We start from the raw sequence: 16,144 nt of genomic DNA on the forward strand, positions 1-16,144 counted from the left end.
TCTTTCCCCAGTCCATATCAGGCTCCTTTCAATAAAGTTTATGGAGCCTGGACTCCCAAAATAATGATAGAAAACACATTTCCTAGACAAGAATATATTTATTCTAAGAAGCATTACCTTCTTAATCTGCCTTGCCCTTTGCACTCCTAATGACTTCCCTAACTGAGTTTTGACAATATTATATATTAAATCATAACTAATACAGCTAGGGCAGTGTCCTGGCCTCTACTGTCCTCTGCCCTTGTCCTATCAAAGCTGTTGGGTAAATACACACCTGCAGCTTCTGGAACATCCCAAACCTCATTTCTGAAAGCAGAAAAGTACAGAAACTGGAGGGATGTGCTATTGCCCTCAGAGGTAAAATATTTGTTGCAGGTGGCTGATCTGGAGAATACACAATATGGCCAAGAACATGGGTTTTAGACTCCATCAGACTAGAATTAAAATTTACTAGCTTAGCCACTTACCAGCCCCATGGCCCTAGGCAAGTTATGAATTTTTTCAGCACCTGTTTTTTTAATCCATAAAATGAAGATGACAACAGTACCTATCTCACAGGGTTATAAGAGGGAACATTATAAAACTCCCAGCACTGAGCAAGGCATAAGGGAAGCGCTCAATAAACAACAGTTATTAATTATACATTATGTTGGGGATGTCTCTTATAAACTTTGAGCTTTGTGATTTGGTGCAGAGGCTGTTCTTGGGATGAGAGAACCAGGTGCCTTCCTAAATAGTGCTGGGTAGCATCCATAATTCAGCTGTGATCTCAGGAACCATCTTCACTGCCTGGTAATAGGTTTTGGTGCCACCAAACTTCAGGCACCCCTACACCCTCAGATTGCTTAAAGCTGTCAGTGGCCTTCACACAGACTCTTGGTCCACTCTGAGCTGCAAAATTGCCATTTTGTTGTGCTATTTCAGGGTTGATTCGATGAAAGTGGGCATCAGCAACCATCTAGTCCAAAACCCAAACCCCACACATGGGGAAATTAAATCATTCAATTCAATAAACACCCAATCTACCTCCTATCCCAGCTCATTTCTTCTTACTAAGTCACTCCCACTCACCCTCCGGAATGGCAGTACATTAGCTGGGTCAGCAAATATTTAATGAGTACCTACTATGTGTCAGGAAGCATGCTAGGCAATGGGAGTAACAACAATGAACAAAATGGGCAAAAATATCTCTGACTTCATGGAACTTACATTCTACTTAGGGAATACAGACAATAAACAACTAAATGAGTGAGTGGTATAGAGAAAAATGAAGCACATTCAGGTGGGAAGGGAGCAGTGAAGGAGTCCATCAGTTTCTGTAGAGTAGTTGTAGGACTTTCTCCCAAAGGCTTTGATCAGAGGCCTGCAGAGAGTGAGGAAATGATATCCGGGAAGAGCATTCTGGAAGAGGAGCCCACAAATACAAGGGCCCCAAGTTGGAGCAGAGTGAGTCTGATATGTTGGAAGCCCAGCAGGAGATCAGAGTTCATGCAGTGGAGTTACCAAGAGCAAAAGAAGGAGAAGAGATCAGAGAGAGAGTGAAAGGTCAGATCAGGCAGAACTTGTGAACCAAGACGGCAACTTGGTCTTTAACTCTGGAAAGATAGGCAGTCAGTCTGAACTGTGAGTAGAAGAGAGACATAAGCTCACTTAAGCTTTTAAAGGATCACTCTGGGTGGTGTACTCAGAACGGACTGCATGGGTAGCAAGCTAGAAGCAGAGAGGTCAGTTAGGAGGTTCCTACATTATTCTAGGAGAGAGTGGGCCAGAAATGCCACTGAAGGTGGTGAAAGGAGAGCTCACACCCCACTTACTATAGGAAGCCTCATTCTCTCCCCTTCTGTGGTGCTTTGTACCATCATACCACTTTCACCCTGTATTTTAATTGTCTCTTCCCCTCCACTGACTCTGAGCTCCTAGAGGTAAGAACCCTATTTTATGCATTTCTATAATCTCAGCAACTAACCCAGTGCCTAGCACAGAATACACAGTCCTAATAAAATGAGCAAACGTTCATGCCAGGTACTGTAGGGATGAACACCAGCGGTCTATGGCCTTAGAGAATGTAGCAATGGATGTTTACGCTATCAAGAGTGATCCTGAAGGTCCCTGGTTTGTTGTTTTGCTGAAGCACAAATTCAAATTACTTGCCTGAAGATTGGTATACAAGAAAAAGACACTTGTCTAGTGATTGGGCCCCACGACTACCCAGAATACAAGCTCTATCCAATTTGTTTTTCTCTTTTTCCTCAGTGGCATTTGGCAGAGGGATTCAGATATTTCAGGATCCACAAAGATCTCCCTCCTGAAAGTCAAGAATCTATTGTAGATGCAGTATCTACCTTCATCAGGCTCATATTCTATTGGGGAGACACAGACTAGAATAAAATATAAGTGCTATAATAAGGTGGAAATATGGAAGAGAAATAAGGAGGATATTTAACATATGAAAATCAATTACTGTTATATACCATATCAATAGAATTCAAAAAAAATGATTATCTCAATAGATGAAGAAAAAGCACTCGGCGAAATCCAATACCCTTTCATGATTAAAAAAAAAAAAACAACCTCAACAAACCAGGAACAGAATGGAATCTCCTCAGCATAATAAAGTGTATCTAGAAAAAAACATACAGTTAACATCATATTAATAGTACTAAAAGTGGATGCTTTCCTCCTAAGATAAGGAACAACAGAAGTATGTACACTCTGCCACTTTTATTTAACATTTTACCAGATGCTCTGGCCTGGGCAAGAAAATGAAATAAATAAATGACATCCACACTGGAAAGGATGAATTAAAATTATCTCTATTTACAGATGACATAATCTTGTATGTACAAAATCCTAAGAAGTCCACTAAAAAATTATTGGAATGGGGCTTCCCAGGTGGCACAGTGGTTGAGAGTCCGCCTGCCGATGCAGGGGACACGGGTTCGTGCCCCGGTCCAGGAAGATCCCACATGCTGCAGAGCGGCTGGGCCTGTGAGCCATGGCCGCTGAGCCTGCGCGTCCGGAGCCTGTGCTCCGCAATGGGAGAGGCCACAACAGTGAGAGGCCCCAACAGTGAGAGGCCCGCGTACCACAAAAAAAATTTTTTTTTAATTATTGGAATGAATAAATGAGTGCAGCAAGTTTTCAGAATATAAGACTAATTTTAAAATTTACTATATTTCTATACACTAGCAATAAACAATCTGAAAACGAAATTAAGAACACAGTTCAATTTACAACAGTGTCATAAAGAGTAAAACAGTTTGAATAAGTTTAACAAAACTTACTACGCATCTACAGTAATCAAGACCCTGTAGTACTGGCATAAAGATAGACATATGCATCAATGGATTCGAACTGAGAATTTGAAAATAAGTCCATAATTCATGGTCAGTTGATTTTTCAACAAGGATCTAAGATCATTCAATGGGGCAAAGAATAGTATTGTCAACAAATTGTGCTGGGACAACTGGATAAGCCAATGCATAAGAATGAAGTTGTAGCTTTACCTAGCAACATATAAAAATATTAACTCAAAATGGATCAAAGGCCTAAATGTAAAGAGCCAACACTATAAAACTCTTAGAGAAAAACATAGCAGGAAATCTTCATTACGTTGGATTAGGCAATGGATTCTTAGATATGACACCAAAAGTCCAAGGAATAAAAGAAAAAATAGATAAACTGGACTTCATCAAAATTAAAAACTTTTCGTTTCAAAGGACACTATCAAGAAAGTGAAAGACAGACCATAGAATAGTATGAAATATTTCCAAACCATGTCTGACAATGGAGTCGTGTCTAAAATCTAAAAAACACATTCATTAATAAAAACAGATAACAACTTTCAAATGGTAAAAAAAAATCTGAATAGACATTTCCCCAAGGAAGATATACAAATGGCCAGTAAGTACATTTAAAAGATGCTCAGCATCACTAGTATCAGGGAAATGGAAACTGAAACCAGAATGGGATATTACTTCAAACCCAGTAGAATCAAAAAGTCAGAAAAAACAAGTGCTGGTGAGGATGTGGAGAAATTGGAACTCTCACACACTGCTGGTAGGAATGTAAAATGGCATGGCCACTTTGGAAAACAAACTAGAAGTTCCTCAAAAAGTTATACATGGAGTTACTCAGCAATTCTAGTACTAGCTGTATATCTAAGAGAACTGAAAACACGTGTCCATACAAAAACTTGTACATGAATGTTTATAGCAGCATTATTTATACTAGCCAAAAGGTGGAAACAACCCAAAAGTCCACCAATTGATAAAGAGATAAGCAAAATGTGGTATATCTATACAACAGAATATTATTCAGCCATAAAAAAGGATGAAATGTGGATACAAGCGACAACATGGATTAACCTTGAAGACATTATGCTAAGTTAAAGAAGTTACTCACAAAAGACCACATATTATATAATGTTATTTATAAGAAATGTCAGAACAGACAAATACATAGAGACAGAAAGTAGATGAGTGGTTGCTTAAGATTGGACAGTTTCTTAGTTCAGGCTACTATAACAAAGTACCATAGACTAGATGGCTTATAAATTGACATTTAATAAGTCTCATAGTTCTAGAGGATGGAAGTCTGAGATCAGGGTGCCAGCACTGCTGGGGTCTAAGGACCCTCTTCTGGGTTACAGACTGCTGATTTCTTGTTTTATCCTCATACGGCTGAAAAAGAGAGAGTTAGCTCTCTGGTCTCTTACCATAATGGCACTAATCCCATTCATGAGATTCATGAGGCTCTCCATCCTCATGACCTACTCACCTCCTAAAGGCCCCACCTCTAAATACCATCACATTGAGAATTAGATTTGAACATACGAATTTTAGAGGAAAACAAAAATTCAGACCATAACTGTTGGAATGGTGGGTTGAGAGATGACAGCTAAAAGACATGTACTTTCCTTCTGGGGTGATTAAAAGTTCTAAAATTGATTCAGTGATGGCTTCACAATTTTGTGGATATACTAAGAAACCACTGAATTCTATACTTTAGTGAATTGAATGGTATGTGAACTATATCTCAATAAAGCTATTTCAAAAACAAAGACACAAGGGGGGTAGAAAATATATATATAACATGTTTAATCAGAGTTCCAAAAGTAGGAGAAAAGAAAATATGTAAGAGAAAACAATCCACAATCAACTCTAGATTTTTTTCCTTTTTCAATCTCATCAAGCGTCACATCCTCCCTCCCTACTTAAAACTAGAAACAATTAACTTTCTGCCACAAATTTTGGCTGTCAGTCTCCTAAGCATAAAATATTTTCTTTCCTAGAACAACAGAGGACCTAGTAGTCCAGTTTCAGCACTGTAGCTTCTAAATGAATATATAAATTTTTTCTATAAGTTCAGTCGTGCCCTATGATGATACAGTTAAATGCATTTTTAAAGTATATTGTATTAACATTTTTAAAATTTAAGTATACTTGATTTACAGTGTTATGTTAGTTTCAGGTGTACAGCAAAGTGATTCATTTATATATATACATAGAAATACATATATATTCATTTATATATATATTCTTTTACAGATTCTTTTCCATTATAGGTTATTACAAGATATTGAATATAGCTCCCTGTGCTATACAGTACATCCTTGCTGTTTATCTATTTTATATATAGTAGTGTGTATCTGTTAATCCCAAACTCCTAATTTAACCCTCCCCCAAAACACATTTTGATTAAAAAGAATGACAAATATTTTACATTCCATATAAAGTGATATCATATAGTATTTGTCTTTGTCTCATTTATTTCACTAAGCATAACATTTGCTAGGTCCATCCACATTCCTGAAAATGGCAAAATTTCAACATTTGTTATTTGTAGGAAGCAAATGTATATAGCAAATGTATATAGCAAAATGTATATAGCAAAAAATGTATATAGCAAAAAAGATCCCTGACTTCAGACTATACTACAAAGCTACAGTAATCAAAATGGTATAATACTGGCACAAAAACAGACACATAGATCAATGCATCAGGATAGAAAGCCCATAAATAAACCCATGCACTTACAGTCAACTAACATACAACAGAGGAGGCAAGAATATACAATGAAGAAAAGGAAGTCTCTTCAATAAGTGAAGCTGGGAAACTGGACAGACACATGTAAAGGAATGAAATTAGAACATTCTCTAACACCATATACAAAAATAAACTGAAAATGGATTAAAGACCTGAATGTAGGACTGGATACTATAAAATTCTTAGAGGAAAACATAGCAGAATGCCATTTTACATAAATCACAGCAGTAGTTTTTCTGGATCCACCTTCTAGAATAAAGTAATGGAAATAAAAGCATAGCACTGACATATACACACTACCAAATATATAATAGATAGCTAGTGGGAAGCAGTTGCATAGCACAGGGAGATCAGCTCAGTGCTTTGTGACCACCTAGAGGGGTGGGATAGGGAGAGTGGGAGGGAGACACAAGAGGGAGGAGATATGGGGATATATGTATATGTATAGCTGATTCACTTTGTTATACAGCAGAAACTAACACAACATTGTAAAGCAATTATACTCCAATAAAGATGTTAAAATATATATATTAAATATATATCTATATATAAATAAAAAATGTTTTAAATTTTAAAATGGGACCTAATTAAATTTAAAAGCTTTTATTTTCTAATTACTAGGTATACGTTGTATGACATACATGAGGACTGACTGAATTCAGAATAAGAAGGAAATGTGACATTAGACAGAGGGTAGGGTTTTTATTTATTAATTTTTTTTTAATACAGTAGCCTCTTATTAGTTATCTCTTTTATACATATTAGTGTACATATGTCAATTCCAATCTCCCAATTCATCCCACCACCACCACCACCACCACCACCACCACCACCATCCCAAACTTTCCCCCCTTGGCGTCCATATGTTTGTTCTCTACATCTGTGTCTCTATTTCTTCCTTGCAAAATGCTTCATTTGTACCATTTTCTAGATTCCACATATATGCGCTAATATACGATATTTGCTTTCCTCTTTCTTTCTGACTTACTTCACTCTGTATGACAGTCTCTAGGTCCATCCACATCTCTACAAATGACCCAATTTCGTTCCTTTTTATGGCTGAGTAATATTCCATTGTATATATGTACCACATCTTCTTTATCCATTCGTCTGACGATGCACATTTAGGTTGCTTCCATGACCTGGCTATTGCAAAGAGTGCTGCAATGAACATTGAGGTGCATGTGTTTGTTGAATTATGGTTTTCTCTGGGTATATGCCCAGTAGTGGGATTGCTGGATCATATGGTAATTCTATTTGTAGTTTTTTAAGGAACCTCCATACTGTTCTCCATAGTGGCTGTATTAATTTACATTCCCACCAACAGGGCAGAAGGGTTCCCTTTTCTTCACACCCTCTCCAGCATTTGTTGTTTGTAGATTTTCTGATGATGCCCATTGTAACCGGTGTGAGGTGATACCTCATTGTAGTTTTGATTTGCATTTCTCTAATAATTAGTGTTGTTGAGAAGCTTTTCATGTGCTTTTTGGTCATCTGTATGTCTTCTCTGGAGTAATGTCTATTTAGGTCTTCTGCCCATTTTTGGATTGGGTTGTTTGTTTTTAATATTGAGCTGCATGAGCTGTTTATATATTTTGGAGATTAATCCTTTGTCTGTTGATTCATTGGCAAATATTTTCTCCCATTCTGAGGGTTGTTTTTTCATCTTGTTTATACTCTCCTTTGCTGTGCAACAGCTTTTAAGTTTCATTAGGTCCCATTTGTTTATTTTTGTTTTTATTCCCATTACTCCAGGAGGTGGGTCAAAAAAGATCTTGCCATGATTTATGTCAAAGAGTGTTCTTCCTATGTTTGCCTCTAAGAGTTTTATACTGTTCTGTGTTACATTTAGGTCTTTAATTCACTTGGAGTTTATTTTTGTGTATGGTGTTATGGAGTGTTCTAATTTCATTTTTTACATGTACCTGTCCAGCTTTCCTAGCACCACTTATTGAAGAGACTGTCTTCTCTCCATTGTATATCCTTGCCTCCTTTGTCATAGATTAGTTGACCATAGGTGCGTGGGTTTATCTCTGGGCTTTCTATCCTCTTCCATTGATCTATATTTCTGTTTTTGTGCCAGTACCGTATTGTCTTGATTACTGTACCTTTGTAGTATAGTCCGAAGTCAGCGAGTCTGATTCCTCCAGCTCAATTTTTTTCCCTCAAGATTGCTTTGGCTATTCAGGGTCTTTTGTGTCTCCATACAAATTTTAATATTTTAAAATTTGTTTGTTCTTCTGTAAAATATGCCATTGGTAATAATAATAAGGATTGCATTGAATCTGTAGATTGCTTTGGGTAGTATAGTCACTTTTACAATATTGATTCTTTCAATCCAAGAACATGGTATATCTCTCCATCTGTTTGTGTCATCTTTGATTTCTTTCAACAGTGTCTTATAGTTTTCTGCATACAGGTCTTTTGTCTCCCTAGGTAGGTTTATTCCTAGGTATTTTATTCTTTTTGTTGCAATGGTAAATGGAAGTGTTTCCTTAATTTATCTTTCAGATTTTTCATCATTAGTGTATAGGAATGCAAGAGATTTCTGTGCATTAATTTTGTATCCTGCAACTTGACCAAACTCATTGATGAGATATAGTAGTTTTCTGGTGGCATCTTTAGGATTCTTCCTGTATAGTATCATGTCATCTGCAAACAGTGACAGCGTTAATTCTTCTTTTCCAATTTGGATTCCTTTTATTTCTTTTTCTTCTCTGATTGCCATGGCTAGGACTTCCAAAACTATGTTGAATAACAGTGGCAAGAGTGAACATCCTTGTCTTTTCCTGATCTTAGATGAAGTGCTTTCAGTTTTTCACCATTGAGAATGATGTCTGCTGTGGGTTTGTCATATATGGTCTTTATTATGTTGAGGTAGTTTCCCTCTATGCCCACTTTCTGGAGAGTTTTTGTCATAAATGGCTGTTGAATTTTGTCAAAAGCTTTTTATGCATCTATTGTGATGATCATATGGTTTTTATTCTTCAATTTGTTAATATGGTGTATCACATTGATTTATTTGCTTATATTGAAGAATGCTTGCATCCCTGGAATAAATCCCACTTGATCGTGGTGTATGATCCTTTTCAATGTGTTGTTGGATTCTGTTTGCTAGCATTTTGTTAAGGATTTTGCATCTATATTCATCAGTGATATTGGTCTGTAATTTTCTTTTTTTGTAGTGTATTTGTCTGGTTTTGGTATCAGAGTGATGGTGGCCTCATAGAATGAGTCTGAGAGTGTTCCTTCCTCTGCAATTTTTTGGAAGAGTTTGAGAAGGATGGGTGTTAGCTCTTCTCTAAATGTTTGACAGAATTCACCTGTGAAGCCATCTGGTCCTGGACTTTTGCTTGTTGGAAGATTTTTAATCACAGTTTCAGTTTCATTACTTGTGATTGGTCTGTTCATATTTTCTATTTCTCCTGGTTCAGTCTTGGAAGGTTATACCTTTCTAAGAATTTGTCTGTTTCTTCCAGGTTGTCCACTTTATTGACATAGAGTTGCTTGTAGTAGTCTCTTAGGATGCTTTGTATTTCTGCAGTGTCTGTTGTAACTTCTCCTTTTTCATTTCTAATTTTATTGATTTGAGTCCTCTCCCTCTTTTCCTTGATGAGTTCGGCTAATGGTTTATCAATTTTGTTTATCTTCTCAAAGAACCAGCTTTTAGTTTTATTGATCTTTGCTATTGTTTTCTTTGTTTCTATTTCATTTATTTCTGCTCTGATCTTTATGATTTCTTTCCTTCTGCTAACTTTGGGTTTTGTTTGTTCTTCTTTCTCTAGTTCCTTTTGGTGTAAGGCTAGATTGTTTATTTGAGATGTTTCTTATTTCTTGAGGTAGGCTTGTATTGCTATAAACTTCCCTCTTAGAACTGCTTTTGCTGCATCCCATAGGTTTTGGATCATCTTGTTTTCATTGTCATTTGCCTCTAGGTGTTTTTTGATTTCCTCTTTGATTTCTTCAGTAATCTCTTGGTTATTTAGTAATGTATTGTTTAGCCTCCATGTGTTTGTGTTTTTTACGGTTTTTTCCCTGTACTTCACTTCTAATCTCATAGCGTTGTGGTCAGAAAAGATGCTTGATATGATTTCAATTTTCTTAAATTTACTGAGGCTTGATTTGTGACCCAAGATGTGATCTATCCTGGAGAATGTTCCATGTGCACATGAGAAGAAAGTGTAATCTGCTGTTTTTGGATGGAATGTCCTATAAATATCACTTAAATCTATCTGGTTTATTGTGTTTCCTTATTTATTTTCTGTCTGGATGATCTGTCCATTGGTGTTAAGTGAGGTGTTAAAGTCCCCCACAATTATTTTGCTACTGTTGATTTGCTCTTTTATAGCTGTTATCATTTGCCTTATGTATTGAGGTGCTCCTATGTTGCGTGCATATATATTTATAATTGTTATATCTTCTTCTTGGATTGATCCCTTGATCATTATATAGTGTTCTTCCTTGTCTCTTGTAACATTCTATATTTTAAAGTCTATTTTAGGGCTCCCCTGGTGGCGCAGTGTTTGAGAGTGCGCCTGCTGATGCAGGGGACACGTGTTCGTGCCCTGGTCTGGGAAGATCCCACATGCTGCGGAGCAGCTAGGCCCGGGAGCCATGGCCGCTGAGCCTGCACGTCCGGAGCCTGTGCTCTGCAATGGGAGAGGGCACAATAGTGAGAGGCCCGCATACCGCAAATAAATAAATTAATTAAAAAATATAAGAATAAAAAATAAAGTCTATTTTATCTGATAGGAGTATTGCTACTTCAGCTTTCTTTTGATTTCCATTTGCATGGAATATCTTTTACTATCCCCTCACTTTCAGTCTATATGTGTCCCTAGGTCTGAAGTGGGTCTCTTGTAGACAGCATATATATGGGTCTTGTTTTTGTATCCATTAAGCGAGCCTATGTGTTTCTGTTGGAGCATTTAACCCTTTCATGTTTAAGGCAATTATCAATATGCACGTTCCTATTACCATTTTCTTAATTGTTTTGGGTTTGTTTTTGTAGGTCCTTTTCTTCTCTTGTGTTTCTCACTTAGAGAAGTTCCTTTAGCATTTGTTGTAGAGCTGGTTTGGTGGTGCTGAATTCTCTTAGCTTTTGATTTCTCCATCAAATCTGAATGAGATCCTTGCCGGGTAGAGTAATCTTGGTTGTAGGTTCTTCCCTTTCATCACTTAAATATATCGTGCCACTCTCTTCTGGATTGTAGAGTTTCTGCTGAGAAATCAGCTGTTAACCTTATGGGAGCTCCCTTGTGTGTCATTTGTTGTTTTTCCCTTGTTGCTTTCAACAATGTTTCTTTGCCTTTAATTTTTGTCAGTTTGATTACTATGTGTCTAAGTGTGTTTCTTCTTGGGTTTATCCTGCCTGGGACTCTCTGCACTTCCTGGACTTGGGTAGCTATTTCCTTTCCCATGTTCGGGAAATTTTCAACTATAATCTCTTCAAATATTTTCTCATGTTCTTTCTCTCTCTCTTCTCCTCTGGGACCCCTATAATGTGAATGTTGGTGCGTTTAATGTTGTCCCAAACGTCTCTTAGGCTGTCTTCTTTTCTTTTCATTCTTTTTTCTTTATTCGTCTGAGGCTGTGAATTCCACCATTCTGTCTTCCAGGTCACTTATCTGTTCTTCTGCCCCAGTTATTCTGCTGTTGATTCTTTCCAGTGTATTTTTCATTTCAGTTATTGTATTGTTCATCTCTGTTTGTTTGTTCTTTAAATCTTCTAGGTGTTTGTTCTTTAATTCTTCTAGGTCTTTGTTAAACATTTCTTGCATCTTCTTGATCTTTGTCTCCTTTCTTTTTCCGAGGTCCTGGATCATCTTCACTATCATTATTCTGAATTCTGTTTTTGGAAGGTTGCCTATCTCCACTTCATTTTGTTGTTTTTCTGGGGTTTTATCTTGTTCCTTCATCTGGTACATAGTCCTCTGCCTTTTCATTTTGTCTGTCTTTCTGTGAATGTGGTTTTCGTTCCACAGGCTGCAGGACTGTAGTTCTTCTTGTTTCTGCTGTCTGCCCTCTGATCGATGAGGCTATCTAAGATTCTTGTGCAAGCTTCCTGATGGGAGGGACTGGTGGTGGTAAACTTAAAAGCTTTTGCACAGCAAGGGAAACCACAAACAAAACAAAAAGACTGGGCTTCCCTGGTGGCGCAGTGGTTGAGAGTCCACCTGCTGATGCACAGGACATGGGTTTGTGCCCCAGTCCAGGAGGATCCCACATGCTGCAGAGCAGCTGGGCCCATGGGCCATGGCCACTGAGCCTGTGAGTCCAGAGCCTGTGCTCCACAACAGAAGAGGCCACAGCAGTGAGAGGCCCACGTACCGCAAAAACAAACAAACAAACAAAAAAAGAAAAAACGAAAAGACAACCTACGGAATGGAGAAAATATCTGCAAACGATGAAACCAACAAGGGATTTATTCCCAAAATATACAAACAGCTCATACAGGTCAATATAAAAAACAGCAACAACAACAACCTAATCAAAAAATGGGCAGAATGGGCTTCCCTGGTGGCGCAGAGGTTGAGAGTCTGCCTGCCGATGCACAGGACATGGGTTCGTGCCCCGGTCCAGGAGGATCCCACGTGCCGTGGAGCGGCTGGGCCCGTGAGCCATGTCCGTTGATCCTGCGCGTCCGGAGCCTGTGCTCCGCAGCGGGAGAGGCCACAACAGTGAGAGGCCCACATACCGCAAAAACCAAAAAAAAAAAAAATGGGCAGAAGATCTAAATAGACATTCATCCAAAGAAGACATACAGATGGTAAACAGGCAAATGGAAAATGTTCAACATTACTAAATATTACAGAAATTGCACATCAAAACCACAATGAGGTACCACTGCACATAGGTCAGAATGGTCAACATTAAAAGGTCTACAAATAATAAATGCTGGAGAGGCTGTGGAGAAAAGGAAACACTCCTACACTATTGATGGGAATGTAAATTGGTGTACCATTGTGAAGAAGAGTATGGAGGTTCCTTAAACAACTAAAAACAGAGTTACCATATGATCCAGCAATCCCAGTCCTGGGAATATATCCAGAAAAGACAAAAACTCTAATTCAAACAGATACATACACCCCAATGTTCATAGCAGCATGATTTACAATAGCCAAGACATGAAAGGAGCCTCGGTGTCCACTGACAGAAGAATGGATAAAGAAGATGTGGTATATATACAATGGAATATTACTCAATGATAAAAAAGAATGAAAGAATGCCATTTGTAGCGACATGGATGGCGATTACCATACTAAGTGAGGTAAGTCAGACAGAGAAATACAAATATCACGTGATATCACTTACATATGGAATCTAAAAAAATGATACAAATGAACTTATTTACAAAACAGAAATAGACTCACATCCATAGAAAATAAACTTATGGTTATCAAAGGAGAAAGGCAGGGGAGGGATAAATTGGGAATTTGGGATTAACGGATATACATTAATATATATAAAATAAACAATGAGGACCTACTGTATAGCACAGGGAACTATATTCAACATCTTGTAATAACCTATAATGGAAATTTTTCTGAAAAATAATCTGTCTCTCTTCGTATATATATATATATATATATATATATATATATATATACACACACACACATATATGAATCACTTTACTATACAGCTGAAATATTGTAAATGAACTATACTTCAAAAAGAAAAAAACAAAAACAGAAACAGACTCACAGATATAGAAAACAAACTAGTGGTTACCAGTGAGGAGAGGGAAGTAGGGAGGGACAAGATAGGGGTGTAGGATTAAGAGGTACAAACTATGTATAAAAATACATAAGCAACAAGGTTATGTGGTATAGCACAGGGAATTACAGCCATTATCTTGTAATAAGTTTTAATGAAGTATAATCTGTAAAAATACTGAATCACTATGCTGTACACCTGAAACGAATATATCATAAATCAACCAAACGTCAGTAAAAATTTAAAGAATGATGAATCTGGGGAGATATAGGTGCATGTGTGGTGCTGTCCATGGTTCTGATCCTGCCTGCTAAAGTGCCTTTTTTTCTCCTAATCTGGGACAATGTGATCATTGAGCAACCTCTTCCAAGAATTCTTTTAAAATATGAGGGAAAACGCAGTGGTGAGAAACAAAGAAAGGGAGAAAAAGGGGGAGAGGGAGAAAGAGAAAGGAAAAAAGCAAAGACAATTGCAAATGTAGAGACCACTGAAAGATAAATGGCCAAGTGAAAAAGAAGAATTTTTTTGTTTTATTTTTCAAACAATTGTAGTTACCAAGAAGGCATGACTAATCATAACTGAACAGTGAATAACAAAATTACTGAAGGAAAGTAGTATATTTATCAAGAGTACCAAGTGATGCTAAGATTTGATGGTGTTGATACCAGTAAATAAGTTCTTGGGGCTGGATGAGAACAGCAGGTAGGTAGAGATGATATGATTGAGTTGTGTTGTACCAAAGTTTTTACAGGTTTTCTTTACTTTTATTTTATATCTTCATAGCTTCTTTCCATCATGTCTCCAACAGCTCAATTATTTTTCTCTTTGAGAGGTTAAGAGGCAGTCCCCTCCCTGTCCCCCTTCTCCCATACCCATACCTCTCTGAGACCAGCACTGACAGCATACACCACATAGAGTTTACTCAGCCACTCAGCCACTGGAAGGTGACAAATAGCCAGTTGTTTCAGCAGGTAACAATTCTTCATAGCCTGTTTTCAAAACATTTGAACTCTATAATGTATGCTCACTCTGCTACAAGGAATTACAGAAAATTGATGCGCTCCTCAATATCATAAAGCAGAATTATTGTTCTTTGCTTGTTTACATGTCATCTGGGCTTCAGGGTGTATGAAGAAGCAGAAACTGCAAAATTGAGGGCAGTATTCAAGGGGCTTGGAGTATGAGATGGCTGAGAACTGCTCAGAGCCTGGCAAGGACTTCTCTGCAAAGTAATCATGGGCACCAGCACAGAGGGATCACAGCTAGAAATCAAGGCCAGCTGGAGTGTTCCACATAGGAGATAATTCTATTCAGTCCATTTTGGTGGCCGTTTTTATTCTCAGTATCATTTTTCAGTATTCCAGAATGTCAGAGATAGAAAGGGCTTAAATATACTCCATGTTTTCCAATGTTCTCCAATGTTCCATTTACAAGCTAACAACAATAAAACCTTGAAACCCCGAGAGGTTGGGTGACTTCTAAGGTCACAGAATTAGTGAGCTAATCAAGGCTGGAATCCAAGGCTCTGATCCCAATCCAGTGCCTTCTTCATAACACTATGGTCACTCGGGCTCTACCACTCACCGTCTATGAGTATGAGTAAGCTAATTACCTCCTCTGGGCCCCAGTTTTCTCATCTGTTGAATGGAGACATAATTAACCCCTCTCTCTCTCTGGGTTCATGTGAGGATAAAATGAGATCATTCATGTAAAAGGCATAGCACAGTGTCTGGTACATAGTAAATATTCAACAAATGAGAACTCTCATTATTACTAATGTTATTATTAATATTTCCACCTTACATGTGAAGAAACTAAATATTAGAGCCTCAAGAAGATTGACAAGAGAAAAAGATTTCAAAATAATTGATTTTGAACTCTAAACCCTAACTTGTTATGGACCCTTGAGATGATTACTCTCAGGGGTATGTTTCTTGGGACAAACATGTTTTGAAGCCAGCAAGATTGTACCTCGTATACCCCCAGTGCCCCCAAAGGCTGGGCTGATAGCTCTAATATCCAGAAAGAAAACTAAACTCAAACTGCCCTTCACTTTCAGTTTCCTCGTCCTCAAAACCCAGGATGGCAATGAAGCCATCAGCAGACTGAAATTCTATATCTGACCTGCCTGTAAATTTCATTGCTCAAAAATCCCAATTTTTGTTAATCCTCTAACCTGCTTAATGAAGCACAATAAATGTTTGAGGATTAATGAACATGTTAATAAGAAAAAGAGAGATGAATTTACCGAGGATGACTGGAAGATAAAAGAATGAACGCTGATAGAGGAAAAATATTAAAGGATGTGATTAACTATACATGAGAAAGATGCAGTTACCATTGTTGTTTTCAGAAAAAAAAAAAAAAAAAAAAAAAAA

This window comes from Lipotes vexillifer, unplaced genomic scaffold, assembly GCF_000442215.2.
Source record: "Lipotes vexillifer unplaced genomic scaffold, Lipotes_vexillifer_v1.1 scaffold217, whole genome shotgun sequence".
Classification (NCBI taxonomy): domain Eukaryota; kingdom Metazoa; phylum Chordata; class Mammalia; order Artiodactyla; family Lipotidae; genus Lipotes; species Lipotes vexillifer.